Below are 8,287 nucleotides of genomic sequence, written 5' to 3' on the forward strand. Positions count from 1 at the left end.
TGATAATTGTTTTGCATGCCATGTATACTTGTAGAGTTTACTTTGCAGGTGTATGACGTTGTTACGTCCTGGGCTGTGAGTGCGGTTTGGGGCGTAACATTCTGTGACCATTTATCTTTTTGTCTTCACCTTTTTAATTATATGTTTTCATTGAAATTTTTACTAAAAAAAAGACCTTAATAATATTTTTTTATTAAACTATATAGAAAATATAGCAATAATTATAGGGTATATTCAACAGCCTTTCCATGGACCTAAAACCGAATTGGGAACCTGACTATGGGCCGATAGCCTCCAAACACGTCTGCAGCTACTGGTTTCAAACAAAGGCTGCGGTCAATTCAATGTTTCAAGTCTTGGGGTATATTACAGTACTACCCTTTTATAAATTGACCCAGATACCCTTCGTTCCAACTAAGAGCACGACAAGCTACCCCTGCATGACTTGGGGTATTTTTGTCATTTTGAGCCGTTTAGGCCATTCATACCTGGTAATCCTTTTCCTCGCTCGCCAAAACCATGCTCTAATTCAGCGTGCAAGGCCGTGTGAGAAAAATGAACTTGGTCAACACGAAACCCTAATTTACTACAAACACACTAAAAACTCAATAAAAAATAATTGGAATTTGGCAGAGAGCTATTTCGCAGCTCAATGTTTTAGTAGAGCACACCCACCTCAGATGAATTAAATGAATGAGACAAAATCTGCTAAGAAGGGCTTGGTCTCTCCTGAAAAAGTGAGCCTCGAAATGGCTTTCTGTGAAATTGCCCAGCAAATTCCAAGAAACAGTGAGAGCTCAAATAAGTCAAAGAGACTTACACAACTCAAAAGACTATAAATATTCATCAAACCTATCTCAACCAAACCACAAACACTTCAACAACAACAACTCTCTCTCTCTCTCTCTCTCTCTCTCTCTCTCTCTCTCTCAAAGTTCCCTAGAAAGACCTTGCCTTCCCAGCTCCGGCAATTGCGATGACTTTCCGGCAAGTGTGTACCCTTTTGCTCATCTTGGAACTTAGTATCCTCATCCTACAACAAGGTGGTGTGGATGCGACAAGGGTCTTGTCCGGGGATTTTGCTTCTGATAATCACTTGGCGACATACCCTTCGGTGTATGACAACGCAAAATCTTTGATGCAGTGTTGGATCGGCCGATTAGCGTCTGGGCCAAGCCCCAAAGGCCCTGGACACTAGAACATATGTGTGATGCAAGTGCAACAAGGGTTGTCACAAAAAAATAGTTTTGTTACATAAAAATGTAATACACAATTGTAAATGAAAATTGAAATTCTTTGAATTTGCTAATGGGATAGCCACGTGTCATGCATAGAAGATTTGTCAATGGCTCAAGAATCCTTCATAAATTTTCTTTAATAGCATTATTGCGTTTTTGGATTGAAAGAATCGGAATCCCCATTCTGATTTCTCTGGAATCAGTATTTGTCTTCTTAGCATGGTAAATTCCCCTGTACAATCTACTCCGGCTTCAATCTTATCCCCTATTCCATTCATTTATTTGAACCAAATTCCGGAATTAGGCAGAATCGAAATTGGATGCCGATTCTGAATCTTGATTATGGCAATCCGAACGAGGGTCTGCAAAGAGTAGTTTGGATGCCACAAAACTAATACACCCTTTTGTTACTTACTCACTCCTTAATTTAAACTTGTACATCTTTTAGTAGTTGTCAGTTGGTACAACTGCTCCTTGGGAAATTATTACTAACTTATAAAAGCCAATAAAGAATGTTTAAATTAAGAATGAAAAAGAAAAAAAGAGTCTACACCTTGTTCTAGGATTGTCTAATGTTGCCATGTACTAAATAAGGTGCATGATTGTCATTTTATCAGAGAAAATTAACGAGTCTTATGGTCTTAAAAAACAGTAATTAATATGGTAGTGGACTTGTGGTGCAAAAGGGAGGGGCATTCATGAGAGAGAGAGAGAGAGAGAGAGAGAGAGAGAGAGAGAGAGAGGGTGGGGATGGCTTTCGTGAGTGGATGGGAGAGATGGAAAGAGACAGAAAAGAGAAGAAAAGAAGAAAAGAAGAAAAGAAGAAAAGAAACAAGGTGGGCTTAAATATTATTAAGGGGAGGATATTTTGTTCAAATATTTATGAGGGAGTTGAGCCAAGTCCATGGGTGCGCCAATGAGAAATGTTTTACATAAAAGCAACAAGGAAATGTGTTACATAAGGCCACATTTGGCTGCCATGAAAATTTTTCCATGGAATTTAGGTTTATCAAGTGGTGGGGCCTAGGGAGGGTGGGAGAAGGAGAGAGTAGAGGGGCAAGAGTGAGAAGAGGGAGAGAAAAAACGGAAAAACAAGGAAAAGAAAAACTCTAATCAAAATACAATTTATTTTGGAAAATGATATACATCAGCGCAACCATGTTTTAATAATTGCACAAACTATGCTCGTCTTTTCTTTTTCAATTGGCTTGGTAGAGTTTTTGGGAAGTGTAATAACCTTTGGCAGCGCTCCTTAAATAATAAAAGACAATATATGTTAGTGAAATTATTAAAACATAGGGTTGTACTGATATCATTTCCATTTATTTATTCCCCAACTTTTTAGCCACTTCTTCCCCTCTCAGTAATGCGATCTCAAGTTTATTCGTCTCAGCCCTCCATATCCCTCTCACCACTTGATAAACTAATATTTCATAGAAAAAAAATAATGATTGCCAACACATGGCCTAAAAATACTAAAGAAACATCATGTTTCATATGTTTCATATGTTTCATGTGCTCAAATGAGAATTGTGTTTCATAAAAATTCTAAAGAAACAATAATATATATGTTTCGTATTTTCAAATACTGCTTCATGAACCTATCCTTTTATCTTTCTGCCTTCACCTTCTTAATTATATAGTTCATTGAATTTTATTTTTTTTCTAGCTACTTAAAAAAGACCATAATAACATATCTTCTTATATAACTATGTATAGATAGAGCAATAATGATACGAAAACCTAATTGGGAAACCTCAGTATGGGACCAGCAATAGCCTTTTAACACATTGACAACTGTTGGCATTTATCTTACGCCCTGTTTGGATTGGAGGAATTTTCTTGAAAAGTTTACAAAAGAGACTTTATAAAAATTTCTTAATTTTTGGTTCTTTTCTTATGCATGAAAAATGCAGCTTAAATCACCGCAGTTCAATTTTTATCTAGGGAAACTTTCAATTTATAATAATCACACTAAAAAGTCATAACTGTCATTTACCTCTAAAATGTAGGATACAAAAAAATATTTCCCGAGAAAAAATTACAAGAAATGTTTTTCTTGAATCCAAAACAGGACCTAAGTTTTTTTTTCTTTTTTTAAAATGGCAAAACTACCCTTCCCTCTTCCATATGGGATTTAGTGATTTTTGCAAAGCCAGAAGCGCGAAGAACAAGTCGAGGGTTGATAACGGTTTACCTCCGATCGATAAATCATTCAAAACTACAAAGAGCGATTCTTTGAATCCACAAAAAATAAATAACACCATCACTTTCTCTAAAAGAAGAAAGAAGAAATCGTGCAAATATCCCTTGCACATAGGTATTTATAAAACCACGGAGTTACTCTTTTAACTAGGGCTCAATCTTAACTATTGATCTAACGGTTGTTGCAGCTCTTAATAAACAACAAGTACTCGGCAACAGGTGTTAGGATTCAACATGTTAAACCGAAATCTAGAACATTTCTAGTTTCGTTTGGACTCACATAACCCGCCCCCCCCCCCCCCCCCCCCCCCCCCCCCCAACACACACACACACACCCCCTAAACTCCTAACACATAGCATTAAAGAATCAAAACCTAACTGGACTCATCCTCAAAACGAATTTGTAGTAACAAAAACGTGTTGCAACAAATTTAAACTACTTTCCCTTTGCATATAGGACATGTGGCTACGTCATTCCCCTCCACTTGAAGAGAACTCAACTCCAGTTCATTTGTAAACTCACCATAGCACCTCCAAATTTAAAGACCTTGACATGTTGCTTCTTTTTAATGCCTTTGTGTATCTACTTCTTCCTAGATTTGACAATGGATTCTTTTAATGCCAAACATAATTGCCCCTCCACTTGAAAGGCTTTGGGATCCTCCTCTACTTTTGATGTGCACATGACATGATACCAAGGATTTCTCATAAACACAAATGGTATGGATGATGTCTTCTTCTGTTTTTTGATCCTCTTTATTAGGGGTGGCCAGAACCGAACCAGACCCGAAGAACCGAACCAGACCAGAATAAAAAACCCGAACCGAACTGTTTAGAAAATACTTTGGGTATGGGTCGGTTCCACTGATGAAGAACCGAACTTATTTGGTTCGGTTCCGGGTCTATTGTTCTTGGTTCGGTTCTAGAACCGAACTTTTTGAATATATATATAATATTTTTTATATTTCTATTAGACATATACTTATTAATATAAATTACTTATAATATTAATAAGTAATAGTTAATACTATTCTTATAATAAGAAAGTAACTTATATTATAACTTTAATTAAAAGTTTTTATAAATTATAATTAGTAATTAGTAATTAGCCATTAGAACCGGAGAACCTGACCGGACCGAACCGATTATGTTCGGTCCGGTTCAGTTCGGTCCTACTATGTACTACGGTTCGGTTCGGTCTTACAGTTCATGGAACCGGGAATCGAACAAAAAAGTAACCAAGGACCGAGAACCGAACCGGTTGGCCACTCCTACTCGTTATGCTCCTCTTCATCACACTATCTTCATGTGCATCACCAATGGCTAGATTTATAATATACCGACCACCTTGGGAACACTGGTTGGATTTGTGACTCAACTGGTTATACTTGTAGCACAGGACTTGTTGCTCAAACTGTGACTCATTGGATCCCGAAGTGGAACTAGAGTTGTTGCCGAAGTAGATGGAATATCTCTGTGCCCACTTCCATGTGTCAGGAATACCTAGGCCAGTTTGATTATCCCAACAGGAAGATCCAAAACCACCTTCTCTTTCATCGTCGAAATCATCATCTGTGATATCTCTACCACAGCTTGACTTATGTAAAAAGTCCTCTGAGCCGAACGATCGAGCATTAACTCCACTCGCTCTGCCATCTTCACGGCTTCAGATAATGTCCAAACCGGGTGAAGAGTTACTTGATCATAGATTTCCTAATGAAGACCATCGATGTAGCGTGCTAGGCATTGTATTTTGGTCTCTGCAATATCGTTCCCAGACGATAGTATGTAGAACTCCTCTGTATATTCCCGCACTAATCTACTTGTTGGCAATTTTGATACTGCTGGAAGAAAATCTGGTCATAAACAATGGGTAGAAAACTCTCATGAAGACTTGATATATTTGTGCCCATGTTTAGATTAGTCGCTTTCCTATCCTTTTATGAGTAAGTTGAAGTTGTTCCCACCATGTTGAATCTCCTCCTTTAAGCTTGATAGACATGAGTTTTGTCTTTCTTGACCGCTAAAAGCCAATAAAGAAAATCTTCGATGTGGAGTTGGCCATTAAATTCAGGCAAATTCACCTTAATATGATAATCACGATGACGAGCCGCAGCTTGCGGAGCGTGACCACGGGCATACCTCGGATGGATGATATCTTCGAATTCATCTTTGCTAGAGTAATCATCGTCGAAAAATATAAAAATCTAGGGTTGGGGGTTGCTCTCGCTGCCAATTGCTCTGCTACTTTGATTAACGGTAGTATGTTGAGAATTGAACATGTCCTCCGTTACGATTGCTTGATTTTCTCATTCTCCGTGGGAATCCATGGAACATAGCAGAGCTCTGATACCACATGGCGATAACCGGAAGCTCAAAGAACAAGTTGGAGGTGGAAGACTCGGCAATCAGGTGAGCCGCCCGATGGTGTGGTACGTAGTGGGTTTAGTACGCCGATCAATAAGGCCTTCGAATCCATGATGGGTGCTCGTCAAATCCATAAAGAGCAATTCTTCGAACCCACGAAAGGCAAATAACAGGACCACTTTCTCTAAAGGAAGAAAGAAGAAGCTTTTCTTAAATTTCAAAATAAGTGTATATCGTGCAAACATCCCTTGCACATAGATATTTATAAAACCACTAACTTACTCCTTTAACTAGGACTTAATCTTAACTATTGATATAACGGTTGTTGCAACTTTTAGTAAACAAGTACTAGGCAACAAGTGTTAGGACTCAACATGTTAAACAGAAGTCTAAAGGACTTCTAGTTTTGTTAGGACTCAAGTACCCTCCTAAACTCCTAACACAACATTAAAGAAACCAAATCTAACTAGACTCATCCTCGAAATGAATTTGTAGCAACAGAAACGTGTTGCAACAAATTTAAACCCGTATCACTTGGCAGAGAAGAGATGTGACTACTTCAGATTTGCTTGGTTTCGCGCTCGCTTAGGGCTAATTGTAAATGATTTTAGATTAATGGAAATCAATTCTTTCACATCCCCATATCTTCTCTCGCTCTTCCCTCTCACCTTCTCCTCCTCTCTATCGCCATCTCGCCTTCTTGCTCTTCCCTCTCCCCACCTCGTTCATCCCTCTTCCCATTTTGCCCTTGCCACTTTTCCCACCGTTCTTTCCGTCTTTACGAAATCTTGTTTGCAGGAGAAGAGATACCTAAAACCTCCAAACGAAGCTTCTTCTATAGTCTATTCCTTAATGAAGCTTGGTTACCCTCTTTTCTTTGTACTTTGATGATAATGAATTTTTTTTCCAGAAAAGTCAAACAAAAGGGGTGGAAATGCAATCAGTTTCAAGGAAAAACAAACAAAATGGGGTGGAAATATCATTTCTTATATATACTCAGTAATTTTATATAAGAAATGATATATATTCAAAAAGGGAAAGGTGTGCGTACTCGGTCGAGTAGATAAGCTTATCTACTCGGTCGGGTTAAAAACAGTGGGGGCCCACATTTTTGGGGTGATCCAAACCATTCATTTGAATGGCCCTTACCTAGATAGGGTGTCCACAAAAAATCAGCCCCATAGGATCATCCTAACCCATGCAACAGTGGAGGGAAAAATGGGGAAAAATGGACAAACACAGCTTGTCCACAAATCTGCCCATTTTTCCCTCTCCACTGTTGCATGGGTTAGGATGATCCTATGGGGCTGATTTTTTGTGGACACCCTATCTAGATAAGGGCCTTTCAAATGAATGGTTTGGATCACCCCAAAAATGTGGGCCCCCACTGTTTTTAACCCGACCGAGTAGATAAGCTTATCTACTCGACCGAGTACGCACACCTTTCCCATTCAAAAATTTATTTAAGAAATGATATATATTACGAGAAATTATATGATGCCCGACCGTGAGAATGTAAACGACGGATAGAGACAAAACCTGCTGCCTTGGTTTTTGAACTAAGGAAAAGTCAGAAAAGGGCTTTCTCTTGGATTAAAAATCAAGGGAGAGATGGTTTTCTCTCTCCGCCCTTTATAACCTGACGGTCGGGCATCATATAAGTTATCATATATTACTGTGTGTGTATATACCTAGTAATATATAAATACACATGTGTGTGTGGGTGTATAAAGGGCGGCCCAGTGCATGAGGCTCCTGCCATGGCGTGGTCTGGGGAGGGCTAGATGTACACTGCCTTACCCCTGCTTTGCAAAGAGACGAGCCTTGGCGCGACGGTATGGTTGCTCCATTGTGACCTGGTGGTTATGTGTGTGTGTGTGTGTGTGTGTGTGTGTGTGTATAGATAAGAAGTGATATTTCTGCATCACTTTGTATAAGAGTCAGGAATTTTATATAAGAAATATAAGAAATGATTCATATTATTGAATACACACATAACTGAATACACACATCCTATATATATAAGTAAAGCGGAATCCCACAAACTGTGGTGGTGCCACGTGGCACCCTCCTATACCCGTTCTTCTATACCCAATCAATTCTAGCCTATCCGTTACGATTTCCATTTATTTCAATAATTACTCAGACGTCATAACGTTTCTTTCCAAATAAGTGCCCATTAGTATAATGTAAAATGATACTTGATAACGGTGGCAGCCCTTCCTCTAAGACGTATGCTAGCAAATCCCATAAATTCAGCCGTTTTAACATAGGAATATTTAGCAAATCCCATAAATTCAGTCGTTTCAAAGTGTTCTTTTCCTAAAAGAGGTTTCATATGCAAATTGTCCTTTTGTAGGGATAAAAACGTATATTAGCAAATCCCATAAGTTCAGCCACTTCTCTATGTTTCTTCTGATCCCCAAATCCGAGAGCCCAAGAAACACACACCAAACCTACAAGAAGTTAGATTTCTT

Source organism: Tasmannia lanceolata, unplaced genomic scaffold (assembly GCF_043159265.1).
Source record: "Tasmannia lanceolata isolate RefF3 unplaced genomic scaffold, GAP_Taslan_0.1 ptg000037l, whole genome shotgun sequence".
Lineage (NCBI taxonomy): Eukaryota > Viridiplantae > Streptophyta > Magnoliopsida > Canellales > Winteraceae > Tasmannia > Tasmannia lanceolata.